The following is a 24,458-nucleotide window of genomic DNA, read 5'->3' as shown; positions in this document are numbered from 1 at the left end:
AATCTTCTGTTGAGAATTCTGTGCTTAACTCTGTTCCGTATATTTTAATTGGGTGGTTTGGGATGTTTGTGTTTAACTTCTTGAGTTCTTTATAAACTTGGGATATTAGCCCTTTGTCAGATGGAGGGTTGGTGAAGATCCTTTCCCAATCTGTAGTCTTTTGTTTAGTCTTATTAGCAGTGTTCTAGACCTTAAAAAAGCTGTGCAGTTTCATGAGGTCCAATTTATCAATAGTTGCTCTTAGAACCAGAGCCGTTGGTGTTCTCTTTAGGAAATTGTCTCCTGCATGTGTGCATTCAAGAATATTTTAATCCATCTTGTTTTATTATATCCAGTTGGACTTAAGTTTTATGCAGGGTGATAAATTTGGAACTATTTCCATTCTTCAACCTGTAGTCATCAGATAGACTATCACCATTTGTTGAAGATTGTTTTTTAAATATGGTTTTGGTTTCTTTGTCGATAAATGTCCGTAGATATGGAAGATTATTTCTGGAGTTTTGATTCCAATAAATTGATCATCCTGTCTTTTTCTGTACAAATACCATATAGTTTTTATCGTTATTCCTCTGCAGTATGGCTTGAGGCCAGTACTTTCGATTCTGTCTGAAGTTATCTTATAGTTCAGGACTGTTTTGTCTATGTGAGTTTATTATTTTTCCATATGGAATAGAAAACAGTTCTAGAAATTTTTATATATATTTAATGTACAGGCTCATTTTATAGAGAAATCTCTCCAAGAATGGCTTTCTTGTTAGTCAATAGGTTTCATATAAATGCTTAAAATGCCACTTACATATAATGGCTTTATTTCTATAGATATATTTAATAATTTTTACCCTATTCTTATGATATCAAATGTCCTGTCTAAAAGTTCTATCTTATGTCAATGAGTTAAAATTTACTACCTACTTGTCCTCTTTTAGATTCAAGACATCGGGTCTTATGCTAAATCGTTGAAACATTTGCAGTCGAGTATTGGAGGGCAGTTAATAAATATGTAGTTTCATTCTTTTATGTGCAGCAATTCCCATTGATCAGAATAATTTATTAATATTTTTAAATTTTATTAAACCAACAGATATCACTGTGGGATTATATGTAAGTCCTCATTTCTAATCAATTGATTCATGTATTAACTTTTCTGATATAGTGTGTAGACTTTTCACTTCAGCTGTATAGGATAATGTGATTGATATCTGGGATCCTGATAATCCATTCTGTTCTATTATGCATGGCTTTTACTGTGTTGTTGTTTTTCTTTTTCTGTTTGTTTTTGACCAAAGTGAAACTTCTTGTTCCCATATGAAATTACAATTACATTTTTAATTGTGTATGAAAAATTTTGGTTGGAGATTACATTAAATGTGTGAATTGCTTTTGGAAGAATGCCATTTGTAATGTAATAGCTCTGTTATCCCATAACCATGGAGGAATTTTATCCTGAAATTTCTTTAATATTTTTACTTTCTTGAATTGTCAGCGTACCCTTTTACGTTTTGCATGTGTGTGTGTTCATGTGTGGGTGTGTGTGCATGTGTGCTTACATGGTTTGTGAATGGCATGTTTTTCTATGATTTCTTAAATAGTAATTTTGTTATACATGAAACTTACTGAATTATTTTGTGCTAAATTTTTATCCTGTTATCTTTGTGGGGTCAATCAGTAGCAATAGGTTTCTTGTTTAAAATTAAGGAAAATTTACATATAAAATAAGATGATATTCAAATGAACATATTTAACCACTGATATTCCATATTTGTTACATTTTTCTCCTTCACTCTTTCCCTTGAATTGACTCCAATAATATAATAAGTAGGCAAAAGGATGAACATCCTTGTCTTGTTCCAAAATGTTATTAATATTCGTCACCATATATGTAATTCTGGCTCTGACGTTGTCATATATTGTCTCTCTTAATTCAAAATATGTTCTCTGTATCCTTACCAGTGGCTACATTTCTAAGGAAAAGTGACCCTCGTGCATCAGGCAGTCATCAGTGCTAAGCGAGCCCAGGTATGTGATTGAACAATAGATGAGTACACATTTGGAGTATACTTGGAGTTTCTGGTGGCTATTCATTTGTGTAATGATCAACACTAAATGCAACATTAATTACATGTAAACAAACACTAAGAATGGCAAAAACTACTGGATATAATAAAAGATGTATTTGTGTGTGTGAAACTGACCATTTAGAATAGCATCAAATGATTTTATTCTGGGACCTAAAAGTTCCCTCAGCATGCATTTTAATTATGTTTGCAGTTCCAGGACTGATTCCTCACTCTTTGAAGAAAGCCTCAACTGCAATAAAGTGGTTGTTTAGTCCTATAAACAGTCTCAGTGCTATTTCACCATTGGTACATTTTGCCTCACATGTCATTATTGTATATTGCAATGTCCTGCAATAGCTACAAATCATCATGTTTTGCTAGCAATTGAATAGTACTCTATATTAGTATTCAATATAACTAACAGAAATAATTTTCTAGTTAGTTAAAGCTTGATTTTTTATGTCCAGCAGATGAAATATGTGATAGCTTCAACAATGTCATCATATTTTTAAGAGGAAGAGAAAGGAATTCTACTAGCCTATTATTTTTACATGGTTTTTTGGTTTCTATTCGCAATAAATCCTACAGAAGTAAGCTTTATCTTCAATGACATTTGTATTTATTAAGATATATAGTTTTGCTCTTCACTCTCTGATTCATTGCATCAGGTGTAATTCTTTGTTTTTCTGAAAGTATCCACAAAACTCTATGTAATCTTGATTTCTTATAAGTCTAACATTTAGATTACAGAATTGTCACAAATGATACTTAGTACAGTAGTAAAAGAAATATTTTCCTTGGGGTATAAAAGTGTCTATTTCAACTTAAAAATCTGATGTCACACACTATCATGGAGTGAAGACAAGACATTAACTCAAGGCAGGGAATGGAAGCAGGGACTTAGGCAGAAGCCATGCTACTGCTTACCAGTTTGCTCCCTGTGGGTAGTTCAGAATGATTCCTTATACACACCAATAAACCCTAACCAGGTAAAGGGCCACACAAAGAGAGCTGGGTCCTCTCATATCAATCAACAATTATGAAAATGACCTACAGATTTTTAATCAGGTTACCTGGTAGACACAGTTCAACTGATGTTCTCTAATTACAGAAAACTCAACTTGAGTAAAGTTGAGAAAAAATCCAGAATAAAATGCACATATAAAGTATCAAACACATATTTTATGTATTACAGAATGTATGTACATAATAATTATGCATTTTTGACCAGTGGATAAGAATTCAAAGTCCAGAAAGAAAGTACAATTCAATGAGCAGTTGATTTTATACACACGTAGAACACGAAAGTCTAATGGTTCTCAACTTTCATTTTATTTATTTATTAGTTTATTTATTTATTTACTTATTGATTTATTTTTGAATACTTTTTTATTTACACTTCAAATGTTATTCCCTTTCGAGGTTTCCTGGATATAACCCCCTACCCCTTACCATAGCCCATTCTTCTGTGAGGGTGTTCCCCACCAAACCATCCACCCATTCTAACCGCCCTGCCGTGATATTCCCCTACACTGAGGGTCCAGCCTTGGCAGCACCAAGGGATTCTCCACCCTTTGGTCCCCAACAAAACCATCCTCTGCTACATAGGCCACTGAATACATGGGTTTGTCCATGAGTACTCTTCTGATGGTGAATTACTCTTTGTGAGCTCTGATTGGTTGGTATTGTTCTTATGGGGTTGCAATACCCTTAAGCTTTTTCATTCCTTTCTCTATCTCCTCCATTGGGGACCCTAATCTCATTTCCATGGTTAGCTGCAAGCAATTGTCTCTGAGTTCTCCATGCTTTGTCAGAGCATTTCAGAATATAGCTATAGCTGGCTCCTTTTAGCATGCACTTCTTGGCATAAGCAATACTGTGTGGATTTGGTAGCTATATGTATATGGGCTGAATCCCCAGGTAGAGCCGGCTCCAAATGGCAATTTCTTCAGTCTCTGCTCCAAACTTTGTCTCTATATCTCCCCCTGACTGCTCCTAGGTGCCTATGCCAACGTGTACTGAAGGGGCTAGGCATTCCTCTAGGGTCAAGAATGTGGGAAGAATTAGTTGTCTTATCTGAGCTCTCAGGATTGTCCACATTTCTCAGTGTCCAGCTCTCTCCCCCAAGGGATTTGGTTGCAGGGAGCTGTGGGACCTGGTCAGTACAGTTCTTGGAACATGCAGAAACCAGAAGATTCCTGCTGCTGACTACTCCTATATTACTGTATTCCTACATTCAGAGAAGGGGAGGGGGAGTTAGGGGTCTGATGGACAGGGAACTGGGAAATGGAATAACATTTGAAATATAAATAAGAAATATCCAATTTAATAAAAATTGGGAAAAAGTAAAAAGAAAAACATGTGAGGATGAAATAATTATTACAAATATCGTGATAATTTTTTGAATCTCACAAGCTCATAGATATTGTCTGAAATTTAATTTTTATTTAGCTACAGTATTGCTTCCCGAAGTAGACCTCTCATTTTCAACCTTAGTTGTCTCACAGATTTATTTTCCCTAGAGAAATTATTCTCCATACTGTAAAATGGCTTTCAAAATCACTCATATATAAGAAGTGCATGAGAATTCATTAAAGCATTGTTTATAAAATTCTAATTTGGAGCATTTAGTTCCTAAGACTCTTCTCTAGTAAGAATATAACTCATGGATTGAACCGAAATTTAAATAACACCTAAGACCAAAATTGTCTTATTTTAGTGATGTTAAGAATTTTGAATCTACCTATTTTGCTATTTTTGTACACTGTCAGAGGACTAAGAGAATATTTAATGCCACATAAAGAAACTGCTGTACAACAAATTGATTAATTACAGTATTACTTGTTTTCTAGTATTATTTTATGCATTTCAACAATGTGAGCTCACTTTTTTCAAGGAATACCCACAAATGGTCAAGGGAAACATCATAAAACTGACATAGTATATTGGTGCTAGAAATTTGGAATCATGATGCATCATTCCCATTGCCTTTGCTGTTATTCTCCCCCCACATAAGCTCACAAAAGCATTAATGTCTATCAGGATGCCTCTTTCTTCTGTATACATTGTTTTTATTACTTATTAATCATGGATCCATGGAAAGAACTGTCCAATACATTTACGGAATCTATCAACTATTTTGTGTATATTATTAATTCTATGCCACATAGTTTAACATAGAAAATGCTATGGGTGCTGAATCTAAAAATTGCATATATGAACTTATATAATATAAACAAGAATCATTGCCTTCCCATTTTAACAATAAACTGTGCCTACTCATAGTTTATTCATTTGTATTCCTGATTTTCTAATCTCTGAATATTTTTCATGGGTACACTAATTTACAGGTATGATTATTATTTATGAGTTGATTTAAATTAATATGTCTTAGCTCCATAATAGGTGTAGGTGTACAAGTAGTACCAAGCCCCTGTTTAGGTGCAGCATCCTACTCGTGAAAACTGTGCCAAGTATAGATTTCATTTTAGGACACAAATCCCACTAAAAATGTTGGTTTTTCTCATGATAGGCAGTTCATCATTGTATCAGTTGGAATTCATTGGCAGGATGTATTTCCAAGCTTGGAAAAAGTGGTGATTACATTTCTCCTGCAGTAGCCTGCTTCATACATTCTGTTAATAAGAAAGTTATCCACTAAGATACACAGTAGAATCAAGCTTTTAGGTCAATGCTAGATAAATTTATGTCTGTTCTTTGACTTAAGCATATGCTGACTTCATCAATAGGGTCTTACATTCAAATTCTCTATGGTAACTAAAATGGTTTTTAATGGCGGGACTATATGGGAAATCTCTGGAAAATAAATTCAAAGTAGACAACCCAATTCTGGCACTGGACTATGTCTTTGTTAGGCTATAGTGTCCAGTGGAGAAATCATCACCTTATTACTTCTTAACCCTATTTGAAATATGTTTACATGTCTATTTTTACAGTGAAACCTCTTTGGCAGAAGTTTACTTCCATATGCCTTTTTCAAAGTGACTTTAGGGATATTTATCCTTCCTCATTTTCACTCCTCAATCTCAGTTTCCTCAACCATCACCATTTAATTCACTGTGGTGGTTTGTATATGCTCGGCCCAGTGTGTGGCACTATTAGGAGGTATAGCTTCATTGGAGTAGATGGGTCACTGTGGGCATGGTCTTTAATAGCCTCATCTTAGCTATCTGGAATACATTCTTCTGCTAGCTGTCTACAGAATAGAGGTAGAACTTTCAACTCTTGCATCCCCTGGACACTACCAGGCTCCTACCTTGATGATTATTGACTGAATCTCTGAACCTGTGAGCCAGCCCCAATAAAATGTCATGCTTGTAAGAGTTGCCTTGGTCATGGTTTCCGTTCTCAGAAGTAAAACCCAAAGACACTTCGTTTGTTACTAGTTTCCCTTTCTATTTACACCATTGTTTTTAAACACTTCCTTCCCATTAAATACAGACCTATCATGTTATATATTTATATATTTATTCCAACAATGACATGTATATGTGAAAAATCATTTGTCACTTTTTAAATTTAATTTTATATTTTATTTCTTCCCTTTACATTCTGCTTACAGTCCCTTTCCTGAGTCACCACCCCTCCCACAACAATGTTTACATTCTCCCTCTCTTCCTCCAAGCAGGTGGGGACTGCCTAGGTATCCCAAAACACTAACAGTTCAAGTCTTTGAAAGGTGTGGTTCTACCTCACGCTGAGGGAAGAAACACAGCCCAACCAGAAGAACATATCCTACATACAGAAGACAACTTTGGATCTAGCGCAGGATTCAGTTTTTTGAGACCCACATGAATACCAAGCTGCACATATGCTGCCTATGTGTGATGAGGCCTAGGTCCACCTGGTATACATTCTATTGTTTGTGGTTCAAACTATAAGAGCCACAAGGATCCAGTTTAGTTAATACTCTTTGTCTTTCTTCTGAGTTCCTCTCCTCTTCAGGGCTTGAAATCATTCCTACTATTCTTCCATAATCGTTCCCAAGCTCCATTCACTCTTTGGCTGTGGGTTGATGTAGTTGTCTGAGACAACTGCTTAGTGGAGCCTCTTACATGCCATGCTCCTGTCTGCAAGCATAGCAGAATATTATTAACTGTGGCAGGGGTTGGTGCTTGCTCATGGGATGACTCACAAGTTGGCCCCTGTTATTGATTGGCAATTCCCTCGGTCTTTGCTTCATACCGCGCGCCTACATTTCTTATAGATCAGATAAATTTTGGAAAGAATTTGAAATTTATGGGCAGGTTGTTGTCTCTGTTGCTCCACTGAAGCCATTGCCTGGTCTCTTCAGTGTAGGAGTCACAGCTAAGGTCATCCCCATTGATTTTTGGGAACTCACTCTTCTCACGTCTACCTCATACCTGTCAGTTGCAGATTTCCATTCTTTTTCATGGCCAGACCCTTGCAACACCAGATACTGAATCCCCATTCCCTACCATATTCCCCCTGCTTCTCAGTTCCCACCATGAATCTATCTTTTCTGTTCATTTTATCCCCTCTTCTAAGTGAAATTCAAGCTTCCTCGTTTGGTCCTTCCTTCTTGTTTAGCTTCTTTGGGCCTATACAGTGTTACATGGAATGTGTATTTAAAGACTAATATCCACTTATAAGTCAAGATGTATCATTCATGTCATTTTGGCACTGGGATACCTTACTCATGATGATATTGTCAAATTCCGTTTATTTGCCTGCAAGATTCATGCTGTGTTTGTTTTTAACAAATGAATAGTGTTCCATTGTGTAGATGTCACACATTTTGTTTATCCATTCTCCAGTTGAGGGATATTGGCCTTCATGCTGGAGACTTTCCATGAAGGTCTCTGATCCAGCTAGCTGTGCAGGTCCAGGAGAAGGGGAGGAAACTCAGGAAAGGAGGGGGAACTGCTTCTGCTGCCCTGCTGCTGGTGCTGCTCTGCTTCTGCTTCTGCTTCTGCTTCTGCCTCTGCCACTGAGGTTGCCCAGGCCAGCTGAGCCACCTGGAGAGTGACAACCTGAAAAGGGGTACACAGGAGGTTCTAATGTATTTCCTGGAGAGCAGATCTCTTCCCCAAGAAGCAGTGTTCCAGCTCTTATGACAGAAGCTCTCAGACGTTGGAGTAATTCTTGCATACCTTTAATCCTGGATAGGATTCTTAAATACACTTTTGGGAGTGGTCAGGGTCTGACAGCTGGTACTTCTTATTGGTTTGGACTGAGAGCTTAGGAATACCTCATCTATATATTTGGGGTCATGGTTCTGCATCCATGTGACTGTTCTGTCTTGAGGCTATGTGACCTGTGGTCACATCTTCACCTGTGGTGGAGGTGTTTGCTGCATTGCCCTAAGTGACTGATCCACCTCAAACTTCTCTACAGGGGGGTTTGTGGTCTACAAGAGAAGGACCTGATCTCCTGGAAGATTTCAAGTGCTCTCACTGTCCCTTCGGGTTCCTGGGGTTCGACCTTTCTCGATGAGGAATCAGGGTAACTTTCACAGCCTGCTGCCCCACAGAGGGACATCTAGGTTTTTTCTAATTTCTGGCTAGTATTAATAAAGCAGCTATGAGCAGAGTTGAGCAAGTGTCTTTTTGGGATATTGGAGCATTTTCTAGGTATACAGCTGATTTTTGAGGTTGAACTATCTCCAATTTTCTTAGAAACTGCCAAATTGATTTCCAAGGTGATATAAAATTTTGTACTCCCAACAGCCATGGAAGTATGTCACTTTTACTTTTGAATCTTTTTCTTGTTTGACACAGTGTTTCAGCAATTATCAGGGAAGAGCCTTGGAGTGGTGCTCACATTGCAGTGTTTGTTAAGAAATTATTAAAGCCCCAAACTTATATTAAAATATCAAAGCAAGTAAGCTTCATTGAAAATAATGGTGCTATATTTTATATATCACATTATTCCTCCATCCATGACTACTTCCTAACAGGGTTTTTTATGGCAGATATTATCTTTAACAGTTAAAAATATTTTAGCATCTTACTCCTAACCTATTTTGAAGCATGGATTTAGAACACAGCAAAATTGGAAAGATGCTTTTTTTCCACAGAGTATTGAAAACCAACATTAAAGCTGAGTACCAGTATTTCCTCTCCTTTTCATTATCTCCCAACTTCACTAAAATCTCATTGCAGTGTTATACTCCTTTGGCAATACTGGCAACCAAACGTACATCACAATCCTGGATCACAGACTGGGCTTGGCTGCAGAGAAGGCATCAGGAAATAGCATGGCCCAGTGAACCTCTGGGCATACAATTTCCTCTAGCCGAAAAACATTTGTAACTCTAGCCTGATTTTATTTTTTGGGGGGGGGGTTCATTTGTTTTGTTTTTGTAGCTGGTGTCAATTCTCAGGCTTTGTGAACCTAGAGATGATTTGTTCCTTCACTTCCATATTTAAGAATTGATTTTTTTACATCAGTTTACAATGATACACATTTTACAATACATTTCTTTATATTAGGGTTCCATTCTTTTTTTTTTTTTTTGTTCTTTTTTTCTGGAGCTGGGGACCGAACCCAGGGCCTTGCGCTTCCTAGGCAAGCGCTCTACCACTGAGCTAAATCCCCAGCCCCTAGGGTTCCATTCCTTAAGTATACTTTTACGTGCCTGTCCTACAAAAAGTTTTGCTTTTATAAATAAGAAAACAAAAAGTTCAGCAATAATTCTCTAATTGCGAAAGACATATTCTAATGTGCCAATTTGCCTTTTATTTATCAAAGGAAATATTTGAATTTTTCGTACTGGTGTGAAATTTTTAAAAAAAATCTATTTTGATATTATTCCTTAAATAGAATATGGATGTCTGAAACAAACAAACTTTTGCTTTTAGTTCTACCATTGTGTACTTTTTCTACCAAAGAAAGAAAAAAGTGAGAAACAATATTTTGTAGAAGATATTTGTTACTACATAAGTACCACATAAATCTTGAAGTATCATGTTACTTTTACACACATACACACACACACAAACACACACACACACAAACACACACACATACAAACACATATACAGATACACAAACACACCCATACACATACATTCACAAACACACATACATTCACAAACACACATACACACACAAACACACATACAGACACACACACACAAACACACACACACACACACACACACACACCGGAGGGGATAAATTCTCTGTGTGCCTTTCATTGGAGTCAGTGTGTAATATTCAGCAGTAGCCACAACATTGAAGAAAGGTGACTTTAGTTGTGTGCTGTCCATAATATTTATAACTCTGCCAGCCTGTCTTCCACAATTAATTCTGAAACTTCATATGGAGACATGGTATAGGCTGGAATTAAGCAGTCTTTTATTCCCTGCATCTTGAATAGCTATTGATCTCTATGTTAGGCATGTTGTACTAGCAGAAGAACCTTCTCTCAAGAGGGTTGAAAAATACACTAAGCTGTGGTTCTAAGGATAAGTCATATGGAGTTAGACTAATATTATGTTCATTTGATAGAATAATAACCTTTGCCTTTCCCTTAGGGCCTATGATCGGTTTGGCTACATGTTTTTTATTCACATAATACAATAATTTATACATTTCAATTTCGGGAAAAAGTCTAAATTTCAACCAGAATATAAACTGGTTATTCTCATGTCCTTCATAGCACTGTTGCATCAGTAGGTAGTTTATCCAGACCTGTCAATACTACAACTTGCTTGATTCACATCTATATAAACTGCTGTTGAATTTGTTTCTGAAGAAGACACAAAATTAGATGGGCGGGGAAGGATTTCATCTGGAAGCAATGGGAGGGTAAGGTGATTATGAACAAACCACACTAAGAAATTCACACACTCAGACACACACAGACTCACACATACACACAAATTAAATAAATAAAATAAGGAAATACATGCATAAAGGTTTCCTGATGCCATATATTTATATCCATAAGGACAATATTTCTGAGATAAATAGGTAGGAAAGTAGATAGATAGATAGATAGATAGATAGATAGATAGATAGATAGATAGACAGACAGATACATAGATAGATAGAAACAGAGCTTTGTTGAAATGGATTGTAATATTATTCAGTCAATTACTTAATATTAATATGTGAAAGAGCCACTCCACATTTATTCTTTATCCTTTATCCTTTTTCCTGTCCCACATACCATAGCTGTTATATGCATGTGACTTTTAAGTTCTCATGCCTTCGGAAATAAGGTTATATCCATGTTCACAGACTAATCATCTCACTTGTTAGGATATGCAAAAAACCACTGAGTTGCTCCTTAACCTAAGGTAAGCAACCAAGACCTCTGACTCCAGAAACATATTGTTCAAAGAATTCATTTAAATTGAATTCATATGCATATATTCATAAAGGGTATACGTTACCATAGTAAACATTAAAGGGCTCTTAATTTTACTAACCTCCACATTCCCTCCACTACTCACTTATTCACTAATTATCACTACTGGTTCTTTCACTTTCCAACCCTGTGCTATGCGTATCCATCTATTCTAGTTCCCTTTCCTAAGGAGACCTATCTATTACTCCTAGTCTCTTACTCTAAACCCAGTTTCTCTGGTTTTGTAGTTTTCCTTCCACTAAATAAGTGCATTTTACAAAACAATACACAACACTTTGGCGCACATACCGAGGCAATAAGGAGTTAAAGGTTTTATATGTAAACACACACTACCTGAGTCTCCTGAACCACAAGGCACAGACTAATAATTAAAGTATTCACACACACACACACAAACACACACACACAAACACACACACACACACACACACACACACACACACACCAGTTACACGTTCCTTGAGGTAAATAAAAAAAACATGGAATGGTATCTTTTAAATCTAAAAACTTTGATCTTACGAATACAAGACATCTCCACTCCCTCAGAGACTATAACAGAAATATAAATTCCAGGCTGGAGTACGGCAAGCACACTGACCAGTGGTAAGGTACACTCATCACTAACCATCTGCATGAAAATTGCTACATCTAAGGACTTCCAGCTGTATTAGTTTCCTTTTGCTTTGATAACACCCTGGGTATAAACAACTTTCAGAAGAAAAGGTTGTTTGGTATGTACTTCCTCATTATAGTTCCTGTTCCAAACACTCAGGCTAGGAACTAGGAAACAGAACCTAAAGGAGAAATCACAAAGGAGCACCATCTACTGTCTTGTTCAGTTTACTTTCTTACCACCCATGAAAGAACTGCCTAGGGAAGATAGCACAGTGCCCATGGTCTGGGTACTCCCACATCAATAGTAAGAAAATCCTCCTTCAGTCATGCCTGTAGCTAAGTCAGATGGAGTCATTTTCTCAATTGAGGTTCATCTAAAGAGATGAGCCTAATATGTCCTAAGTTGAAAAAGATTGAAAATAAATGCAAACAAAAAGAAAAGAGAAACACTAACCATCATACTTCTGATCCCTAGTGTCCAATCCTTGTTTCTATTCTCTGTTCACACAGTCTACTCTAATTGAACTTCATGTATCCCAATTATGTAATTGGCACTTTTTCATCCCAGCTCAAATTTATGCTTGTCTTTCACTTTATACAATATTCTGTCTGCTCCCTGTAGGGCTTTGTCTTAACATCTGTAGCATCTCTCTGCTTGCATTGATGCCCTTCTGAACCCTGCAACGTCTTTAACCTATTTTTATTAATTATTCATTCACATATCAAATGATATCTCTCTTCCTGGTTACCCCTCCTCAAAACCACCATCACATCTCCATTCTCCTCCCTCTTCTTTGCCTAGGGTCGTCTTCCACCCACTCCCAGATCACCTCTCTAGCATCTCCCAATATTGGGACATGAAGCCTCCACAGGACCAAGGGCCTCTGCTTCCATTAATGTCAGATAATTATGTATATTTCTGGGTGCAATTATTGTGCTTTATTGAAATTCTGAGTTTATTTAAAACATGAATGTCTGTCATGATATTTATATGTGACCACCATTATTGTAATAACCATACAACTGTAAAAATTGTTAGAACTCTACCCTTAAATGAAGAACAAGAACATTAAACTGAACATTCATGGCAATGTCTCCTGTAGAGCATTTATCAAACACAGGTAGGAAATATGCTTATTGTGTGTTAGAGAAAGGACCAGAAGATATCTACTGTTGAAGAAACAAACAAACCGAATATTTCATCCAAACAATTTTTCTAAATCATTTTAGATTAATATATTTTATTTTATATATGTAATTGTATTGGCTACACAAACGTTTATGTACTACATGTGGGACTCATGCCCATTGAATTCAGGAGAAGTTGTTCAATCCCTGCAATGAGAGTTACAAACTTTCATAAACCATAATCTGGGTACTGGGACCCAAATCCATACTTTTTGCTGTGAACCACAGAAACATGGATCTTTTATAGGGTATTTGTTTTAGTCAGGGTTTAACTGCTGCAAACATACACCATGACCAAGGCAACTCTTATAAGTACACCGTTTAGTTGGGACTGGCTTAGAGGTTTAGAGGTTCTGTCCATTATCATCAAGGTGGGAACATGGCAGTGTCCAGGCAGGCATAGTCCAGGAGGAAAGGAGGAAAAGAGAGTTCTACATCTTCATCTGAAGGCTGCTAGCAGAATACTCACTTCCGGGCAGCTAGGCTTAAAGCACATGCCCACAGTGAATCACCTACTCCAACAAAGCCACATCTCTAAATAGTGCCATTCACTGGGCCAAGAAAATGCCAACTATCATGCTCATGGTCAGTCATCCAGAGTGAATTATCACATAATTGTGGTAACTTGATGAAGAAAACATTTTTTGCAAACACAATTGCATTTTTACTTTAATGTGTATAGACCTAGTTCCTTCCTTTTAAGAGTATTTTTCTGTGTTTTCAAGGATTCTTGAATTATCAATGAGATTTAATCGTTTGAATCATTCTCATTTAAAGCTTTTTCTCAGCAAAATCATCAATACCTTTGTCATCATCATTATTATTATCAGCTAATTTATTTATTTTTGTTGAACCTTCCTATGTCTTGTGGGAAAACATAATTTACAGACATGCTTAAACTCCTCATGTCTTATTCTGTATTTTTCATACCAACTATTTATTCCCTACTTATATAAACAATCTTTGAACAAAAGTCCAATCTGAAAATGGAAGGGCCAAAGCCCACAAGTAATCGTGAATGTGCAGATTTTCCTATATGCGAGCATTACTGTAATTGTACCTCCTTCATAATTTTTTATCTCTGTGTCTTACTGTTTCAATTGCTACAACAAAAATGCCATGGCAAAAACCAAATAGGAGAGAAACAGGTATAATTGAGCTTACTTATCCACATTGTTCTTCATCACCAAAGGAAGTAACTACAGAGTAAGAAGTTGGAAGCAGAACTAATGCAGGGCCATGGAGGAGGACTGTTTCCAACTAGCTCAGCCTGTTTGCCTATAAACTGAACAAATATGTCTCTGGGAGGGTACTAATCAGAATAGTCTTGGCCCTCCCTCATTTATTATTAATGGAGGAAATATCTTATAGATATGTCTCATTGAGGCATTTCCTCCACTGAGACTTCTTCTCCTTTAATGATTTCGTATCAAGTTGATACATAAAACCAGGTGGTACAGCTAACCCCTTGTTCACTTCACCCACAAACACATTGCTATTAAGCCACTATTATCCCTTTTTTATCCATCCATAAGATCTCACATTAAAAAATATAAATAATTTTAGAAGTCCGAGAACTTCAAGCTTTAATGTGCTTTATAAATTCGAACACATTAAAATTTCAGTCTCTTATAAAAATCCCTTTTAAAATCCAAAGTCCATTAAAATTTAAATTCTCTGTTGTTTGGCTCCAGTAAGATACATTTTTACTTCAAAAAATAAACATCTGGGCATAGTTACAATCAAATCAAAGCAAAATCTGATTGCAACCACTGTGTGTCTGGAATCTACTGAAGATCTTCTGATGTCCTACAATAGACCTGTGTCACATCTACAACTCTGTTTTCTGTAGAACATTCTTCATATTCTAGGCTTGAGCTGGATCCATTCCACTGTTGCTGCTGTTCTTAGTGGTTTTCTCATGGTACAGGTAGCTACAAAACTGCAGGCATCCTTTGCAGGCACTGAGCTACACTTTCACCCATGGCTCTCAAGGCTTTCTTCTTCGTGTCAACCTTCTTTGCATAACCCCTTTGGTCCTAGGCTTCAAATGTGACTGAGTATTCACCTTTACAAATCTCCTCGTTTCTCACAGTGCCACTAGGAGATTACAGTTGCTCTCCGTGTCTCCTATCTTGCTTCATGACTTCAGGACCAGTACTCCCAGGGTGTCTCTACAGATTACCAAGTCCAGCTCTCAAGACATGGTCAACTTCGGGGACCTCTTGAGCAAAGTTTCTCTGTGCTTTCAGGAAATGATGCTCTTCTCTTTTTCATCAACCACCTATAATTTGTCAGCTGCAGCTAACCAGGATCAAGTTCTCCAGTAACACAAGTGTTTCACTTCATTGTTACCAGTCTCTCTTAATCATGGCTGACTCTTTATCTTCAACTGACCAGAATGACAGTCTCAGTTTAAAATGGCAAACAGTTCTGTTATACACTTTAAATTTCACTGTGAAAGTTCAAAAGCTAAACCTCCATTTTCCTCACTGCCAGTAACATTCTATTCTTTCAATCTCCTCAAAACTTCTCATTGAGTTTTCACACTCAAAATTTTGAACATCGAATCTCTAAAGTCCTTTCACAATCCTCCTCAAAGCATGGTCAGCACTCTCACAGTATACCCCAAAATCCTAGTAACAAGTTCTTCTCTGTTAGTTGGGCTTCCTAAACTCCAGCTGAATTCAGTCCAATATTCCTGATGTTCATGATGGTAAAGAGACACCATAACTATGGCAATGTTTATAAAAGAAAACATTTAATGTTGGATTATTTATTGTTTATATATTTACTCCATTATTATCATGGCAAACCTATGATTGCATGCAGGCAGATATGGAGGTGAGAAGAAGCTGTGAGTTCAACACTGTGGTATACAAGCAGGAAGAAGTGAAGTGGCTGAGTCCTTAGAGTCTGCCCCATAGTAACACATGAACTTCAACAAGGTCAAACTCACTCCAACAAGGTCAGACCTACTAATAATGCAATTCCCTATGGAAGAAGCATTCAAATACATGAGTCTATCGGAGTCATTCCAATCCACTCTACTCTGCCTCAACATTATATTCTTTTGTGCAGCCCTGGAACTGAGAGTTCATAAATGGTATTCATTTTCATCATTAGCATTTTAAAGTGATAATCTTTTCTATGGCTTAATATAATACAAGATGTCTGACATACCTTTAATGTCAGCTCTCAGGAGACAAAGCAGGAGGATCTCTCTGAGTTCAAGGCCAGTTTGGTCTACAGAAAGCAGATGCAGGACAGCCAAGCCTACATGGAACAATCTTGTATAGTGCTTTGAATGTATGATTGGCCCACAGAGAATGGCGTTGTGAGAAGGTGTGGCTTTGTTCAAAGAAGTGTGTCACTGTGAGAACAGGTTTTGAAGCCTCCTATGGTCAAGCTCCACACTGTCTGCTTCTGCTGCCTGCAGATCAAGATATACAATTGTCTTCTCAATTTCTAACAACAGCTCTGCCTGCATGCTGCCCAGTTTCCCATCATGACAATAATGAACTAAACGTGTGAAACTGTATTCCAGCCCTAATTAAATGTTTTCACTTATGAGATTTGAAGTTGTATCTTCACAGCCATAAAACAAATTGTCTTGGAAAACCAAAACAAAAAATGTTTTAAGTTTTGTGTCATCATGTCCATACTTTTACAGTCTTCTGTGATATGCAGGCTTACACTTTTGTATAATGGATGTTTTAAGGATGTAACTCCAACCAGTCATTAGAACAAACTCACATGACATACTCACAGAGGACTTTTGTATTATTTTTAAAAATTGTGTATTGCAAGCCACCCAACAACTGAAGCAGGAGCTGTTCCTGACTCTGTTGCCTGATGGTTAATCCTGTTTCTCTAATGATGCTGCCTTATTTGGCCTCAGTGGTAGAAAATGTGCCTAGTCTTGCAAAGGCTTGATATACTATGCTGTGTTGGTATCCAGGGGGGACTGCCCTTCTCAGAGGGTAAAGATGAGGGAAAAGGGGGAATAAGAGGATGGGCTATGTGAGGGGGCACTATGAGTGGTGGCTGTAATCTGGGTGTAAAGTGAATAAATAAATTGATTAATGGGGAAAAATTTTTGAAAAAGCATTCAGTTATATTACTATCACCAGTGTATCCTGGGTGTATTATTGAATTTTACATGGTTTTACTAAGCAAATTTTATACATCACTTACTTGTCTAAAGGATTTAATTACTACCATAATAAGTAGCAAGATGAAGTCATTTCTTTTTTGAAGACCAATGATTACTGTTTTCTCATTTGAGATGTGAGCTATGTTTTAAAGTTTTCTCACATTCATTTATTCATTTTTCATATCTCTGTACTAATGGATGGCATGGTCGAAATAAAGAATGCTTGTAGTTTAGAAATTTGTTGAAAGAGTTAATCATCTCCTTCTGCCATGTGACTTCTGGGTATTAAACTGAGAACACAGAAACAAGATGTTGGATGCAAGCACCTGTACTTCTATGCCATCTTTCTAGTATGATTCGAGTTCAAGATTTTTCATCATTTCTTCTCTCTCTCTCTCTCTCTCTCTCTCTCTCTCTCTGTCTCTCTCTCTCTCTCTGTGTGTGTGTGTGTGTGTGTGTATGTGTGTGTATGTGTTGTGTTTGTGGGTGTGGGTTTGTGTGTCTGTGTAACAATAATTATAGAAGTGATTAGAGGGGAGTAGATTACATTGGAGGAGTAGGAGAGTCAAGAGGGAAACATGAAATGATGTCAATATATTAGATTTATATGAAAAAATCAGAAAATGAAAACATTTGTGTGAAAATGAATTTGGAAAGAGAAAACATCTGCTTTTTTTTTCAAATGTAGCTGTCTTTTAGATGAGGAAAAAAATGAAAGATTGTCTTTAGTACTTTAAATTCCCTGTTAGTGACAGAATATAAATACAAAAATTCTCTCTTATCTAAGAAGATCCATGTTCCTCACTTTACAGTGGGATGCAATCATCACTACTGATACGTTTGCTAAAGCGAATTGGCTATATTCTGCCCATCTCAGTTTTATCTCTGAATGTATGGATACTTCTATCTTAATTAGGGTTTTATTACTGTGAAGAGACACCGTGACCAGTGCAAGTGTTATGAAGGACAACATTTATTTTGGACTGGCTTCCAGGCTTAGATAATCAGTCAAGGCCGAACATGGCAGCATCCAGGCAGGCATGGTGCAGGAGGACCTTAGAGTTGTACATCTTCAACCCAAGGAGGCCAGGAATAGACTGAGAATCATCAGGTAAATAGGAGGAGTGACAAACTCCCACGGTGACAAACTACTTTCAACAAGGCCACATGTCCTAACAGTGCCGCTCCCAGGGCCAATCATATGCAATCCATCACAATTTCCAAGGGTCACTTTGAAAATAAATTAAAAAATATTTCGCCATGATCCCTTATCATTACTTTTACTTTTTCTTCCCTTTACTCTTCTCTGGTCAATGTTTTATTATTATATAGAGAGAAGGGTAGGCAGAAGACAAGGAAGAATATTGAACATACCTATGACAATTTGGTGGTGAAGCTTCTAAACAACGTGCCTCTTTTAAATGAACAGAGATAAGCACAGGGTTCAGTCTTTAGTACACATGCAGCAAGCAGGAAGACTTACATGACTGTTTGCACAATTCACAATTATCAGAAACTTGCCCTCACTTTATTGTATGTACAATGAAAATTGACAAGAAGAGATTTACCTACTTTCATTTCAGTGTCTGAATGGTGTTTGAGCTTGAGAGATTGGAGGAAATAAAGAGAGAATCAGAATTGGTCTGCACACGCTGAATTCCTTTTTCAATATTTATTCTTAAATGGAATATTTATAAAAATCTTTCTCTCCACAACATTACTCATTTCTATATTTTGCTGCATATTTTCATCAGTGTCAAATAAATGATATAATTTACTTATTATTTTTAAAATATTAATATTTAAGATCAAAGCAAATGTAAAATGAAACCATGTTGACCATTCAGAACTTCATATGAATACATATATTTGTTGAAATTAACAGGGAAACTTGTTGGAAAAAGTATGTCCATGGCAGAAAGTATGTGGTTTGGAGAGTATAACAGGATGCATGTGACTAACATTCATTATGTTCAAGTATGAATCTGTAAAAGAATAACAAATAAAAATCTATGTCTCAGGAGACACAGGTGACTGTTGTTGAAGCCTGGCAGTTTAAGTTTGCTCTCTAGAATACATACACAAGCACATCTAGTGAACTGTTTCCCCAGATTTTCCCCTGACCTTTATGTGTGGTAATTATACACACATGATACACACACACACACACACACACACACACACACACACACACGGGAAGGATCAATTTTCTGTATGTCTTTCACTGGAGTCAGTGTATTGTATTCAGCAGTAGCCACAATATTGATGAAAGGTGACTTTAGTCCTTTACTGTGTACAATACTTATAACTCTGCCAGCCTGTCTTCCAGAATTAATTCTGAACCTTTATAGGGAGACATGGTATAGGCATTTTATTTAGTGACTGGAATTGAGCATTCTCTTATTCCATGCCACTTGAACAGCTATTGATCTCTATGTTAGGCATGATGTGCTAGCAGAAGGACCTTCTCTCAAGAGGGTTGAAAAATACACTAAGCTGTGGTTCTAAGTATAAGTCATAGTTAGATTAATAATATGTTCATTTGACAGAATAATAACCTTTGCCTTTCCCTTAGGGCCTATAATCTGTTTGGCTACATGTTTTTGATTCATATAATAGGATAATTTATACATTTCAATTTTGGGAGAAAGTCTTAATTTCAACCAGAATGTAGACTGGTTATTCTCATGTCATTTATACCACTGTTGCATCAGTAGGCAGTTTATCTAGACCTGTTAATGCTACAACTTGCTTGGTTCACATTTATATAAACTGTAGTTGTATTTGATTCTGAAAAAGACACAAAATTACATTGGCAGAGAAGGATTTCATCTCGAAGCAATGGAAGGAAAAGGTGAGTATGATCAATTCACACTAAGAAATTCACACACACAGACACACACAGACTCTCACACATACTCACAAAATAAATAAACAAAGTAAGGAAATACATGCTGCAGGTTTGCTGATGCCATATTTTTATTATATCCATAAGGACAATGTTTCTAAGAGAGATAAATAGGTAGGTAAGTAGATAGATAGATAGATAGATAGATAGATAGATAGATAGATAGATAGATAGTTAGATACATAGATACATAGATACATAGATACATAGATACATAGATACATAGATACATAGATTAGATCATAGATACATAGATACATAGATACATAGAGACTGATCTATGTTGAAATGGATTCTAACAACATTATTCAGTCAATTACTTAATATTACTATGTCAAAAGCCACTCCACATTTGTTCTTTATCCTTTATCCTTTTTCCTGTCCCACATACCATAGCAGTTATATGCATGTGACATTTCAGTTCTCATGCCTTTGGGAATAGGGTTATATCCATGTTCACAGACAGATCATCTCACGTGTTAGGATATGCACAAAGCCACTGAGTTGCTCCTTAACCTAAGGTAAGCAACCAAGACCTCTGACTCCAGAAACGTATTGTTGAAAGAATTCTTTAAATTGAATTCGTATGTATATATTCATAAAGGGTATATGTTACCACAGTAACCATGAAAGGGCTCTTAATTTTACTTATCTCCATATTCCCTCCACTATTCACTTATTCAATAATTATCACTACTGGTTCCTTCACTTTACAACCCTGTGCTATGCGTATCCATCTATTCTAGTTCACTTTCCTAAGGAGACCTATCTATTGCCCCTAGTCTCTTACTCTAAACCTAGTATCTCTGGTTCTGTAGATTGTACACTTTTATCATTGACTTAACAGCTAATGTCCACATATAAGCAAATAACATACTTGTCTTGGTGGTCTGGGCTTCGTCATTCAGTATAATATTTCCTAGTTCCATTTATTTACCTGTGAATTTCATTATTTCATTTCTTTTAGGGACTAAATTTTTCAAAGAAGAAAAAGTAGATGAAAGTTACCATGTTGTGACCTGTAATTTCACATTGGGAGAGATAAACGTGGAGTACTTCTCTGAGGACACTTTGGATTACACTAATTAGAAGGAACCCTAGTCTGCAGTTTGTGAGTATGTATCAAAAAGTCACCAAAAGAAGTGAGTTTAAATGATGATATAAATGAACAAATAACTAATTTATCTGAGATGTAAGTAGAGTAAAATATTTTCCAGTAACTAAATATTACATGTTTGAACAAAAGGACAATACAAATCAAATCAATCAAATGACTTTTATGCTTTTCAAACCATTGACACATAGGAATGTTGCTCTAAATAGGATGTATACCCAGTGTGTTATAGTTCCTGAGTTGAAATCCCAGTGTTTCAGTGAAAAAATAATTTGACTCATCAGTGAGCTGGCAGGTTATATAAAATGAACTCTAGTAAAAACAAAGTTCCATCCTGGAGTGTATCAGAGCAGAATGACTTGCACAATTTTGCTCTGACCAATAGAAATGTATCCTCTGAAGACTAACTTAATTAAATGTTAGTACCTAAAGATGTATCAATATGGAATCTGTATTAGTTTTTGATTTACTAATTTTTGAAAATTGATTTTTTTCAGACCATATATTCTAATCCCTCCTTACTTTGTTCTCCCTGATAATTTCTACCTCTACATTGATCTAATTCCTCATGTTCTCATCCCACCCCTTAGAAAACATGAAAAAAACATAACCATACGCAAACAGAACAATCAAAGGAATCATGAAATATAAGAAAAAACACCAGAAGCACATAGACACATATTTATACATGCTCACAGAGAAAAGCCCAGGAAATTATTAAATTGTCAGTCATAATGCATCAGAAAATTACCAGCATGGTTAAAATATAGTAAATTATGAATCAAAAAATTCAAACTTACCATTGATTTATATAAGTTAGAATGAAGCCTTTGCTTGAGTGTGGATTCTATTCCTATGAAACCGTACTGGAAAAAGTAGTTTTTTATATTGGAAAATGTGTTAAATGGAGAGAGCTTCTTAGTGAGGTAGATCATATTCATTTTCCACTACTTGTGGTTGGACCTCCAATAATTTTGACCTGCAAAACCTGTGCAGAACCTGCACATGGTTTCCTGGTTTATATGAGTCGATATGTGTATCAGTCCTGCTCTATCTGGACATCATTACTGACTTGCTTGCATTCCTCCAGCACCACAGTGCCTTATAATATTTCTACTGTGTCTTTTACAAATCTTTCCTGAGCCATGAAGGAAGAGATAGGACAGCAGTGTATCATTTATGAGAGTGTGATCCAAAGTCTTTCACTCTGTATATTGTGCAGACATGGTTCTCTTTACTTAGCCCAATCTATTGTATATGCTAGCTTTTGTGATGACAGTAGAGCAATATACTGATCTATGCATATAACAGAATGTTATTAGGAATCATTTTGTAGCGACATTTCTATAGCAGGTAATAATACCTACCGTAAGCCTTAAACTCCAGTATTTAGTCATGAGAACAATGGTAGAAATGTGTTCTGTCTCACTGTGTATGTCTCAAATCCAGTCAGATAGTGGTTTCTTACTCCCTTGAAAGCACCACTATTGCAGCAGCTTATCTTATAGGCAGCTGACTGCGGTAGATCAAATAGTATAGAGGTTGGTTGGCATTTAAGTTTCTGCTCAGTAACCATGCAGAATTCATTTCAGTATGAGCAACACAATTCAAAAGGTAAAGGTTTTAGTTAGGCACCTGCTTGTCTTCTCTACGTTCAAAAGAAATCGAATTGCTGTCTTCAACAATAGACCCATCATCAGTTGTATGTATCAATCAATAGTTTAAGCAATAGTTTGAGATGATTGAAATATTACAATGAGGACACATTGGCCAAGAAACATAGTAGATATAGCCAATATTTGAGTTGGAGATTTCATTTGGTGGGAAGAGATGTCTAGTTTGGTTATTCTCTCCCATTATTTTTTTAACATCCTTTAATTCTTATTTAAATATGTTATATATTAAGAACTTATCTGACTCCTACTTATAGTTGTCCTCCTTAGTATTCCACTCTATCATCTTCATTCAACTATGTCCATTTAATTGCTGCATTCCAATATCATCCCCAAATATCCCCATAATTGTTTATATTATTTATCTATCCTCATAAACCGCTTCCCTCCATCCTAAATCTTGTATTCCATCGTCAAGGCTTACAATATCAAAATATAAACTGATACATATTGCATTTGTCTTCGTGGTTCTGGATAACTCACAATTAGGTTTTATTGTTGTTTTGTTGTTTTTGCTGTTGTTTCATTCCATTATTTTGTTTTTTTAACAGCTTAATATTTTATTTTATACTACACCATATTTTCCTTATCAATTTCTCTACTATGGAAGTGTATGCTATTTCCTAATTACAACTAATGTGAATATAACAGCAATGAATAGGAACTAGTAAGTATCTCTATAATATGATATGGATACCCATAGATTTATGCCCAACAATGTTACACATGAAACTTGAGGTAAAACATTCCCAGAAAACCAAACTGATTTCCAAATTAGCAGTACAGGTATGTTTTTTGACCGGCAGGATGAGATTTCTTAGTACTCATCATCTAAATTAGCATGTGTGATCATGGAGATACTTAATAGTGAAAAATAAAATATAAACATGGTTTTAATGTGCATATTTGGGATTGCTAAGGATGTTGAACTTTTCTTCAAAGGAAACCAGCATTTGAATGGTCAATTATGGGTAAATAGAGGAAGGAATTTGTATTTGAACATAAAAAGATAAGGTGGTAGAACACATGGAAATATGGGTACAGAAGACAATGGAAAGATTTGTATTCAGAGACAAATCATAGCAAATAAAGTACCCTAAGCAATTGAAACGTAATTTAGATGGGGTTATTAAGCAATTTCACCACACACACACACACATACACACACACACACACACACACACACACATACACACACACACACACACAAATTATTTTCTGGTTTCATCATTATAAAAGAAGCCAGCAAGATTATGAATACAAATTTGTTAATAAATTTAAGAAACATGTAGTTCATGCGTAGAGATGAGAAACTATTAAGCTCTAAGCTTCATGGGAGATATTTAATAGATAAAATAATTTTTTTTTTATATTTTTCAAACCTAC

General features: G+C 36.1%; 1 long non-coding RNA gene across 1 annotated transcript in view; it reads left to right on the top strand.

The window, feature by feature from the left end:
* The first annotated feature begins 290 nt into the window (after positions 1-290).
* Positions 291-24,458, top strand: part of LOC148007689 (uncharacterized) — a 41,531-nt gene continuing 17,363 nt past the window's right edge. Inside the window, exons 1-3 of the long non-coding RNA XR_015646691.1 lie at positions 291-1,101; positions 1,951-2,016; positions 21,253-21,400. This is a non-coding gene — a long non-coding RNA (uncharacterized LOC148007689). The remainder of the gene's footprint in view (positions 1,102-1,950; positions 2,017-21,252; positions 21,401-24,458) is intronic.

Source organism: Rattus norvegicus, chromosome 1 (assembly GCF_021556685.1).
Source record: "Rattus norvegicus strain SHRSP/BbbUtx chromosome 1, alternate assembly SHRSP_T2T, whole genome shotgun sequence".
In the NCBI taxonomy this organism is placed as follows: domain Eukaryota; kingdom Metazoa; phylum Chordata; class Mammalia; order Rodentia; family Muridae; genus Rattus; species Rattus norvegicus.
The sequence above is the reverse complement of the archived record's forward strand: the minus strand, read 5'-3'. Positions and strand labels throughout refer to the sequence as shown.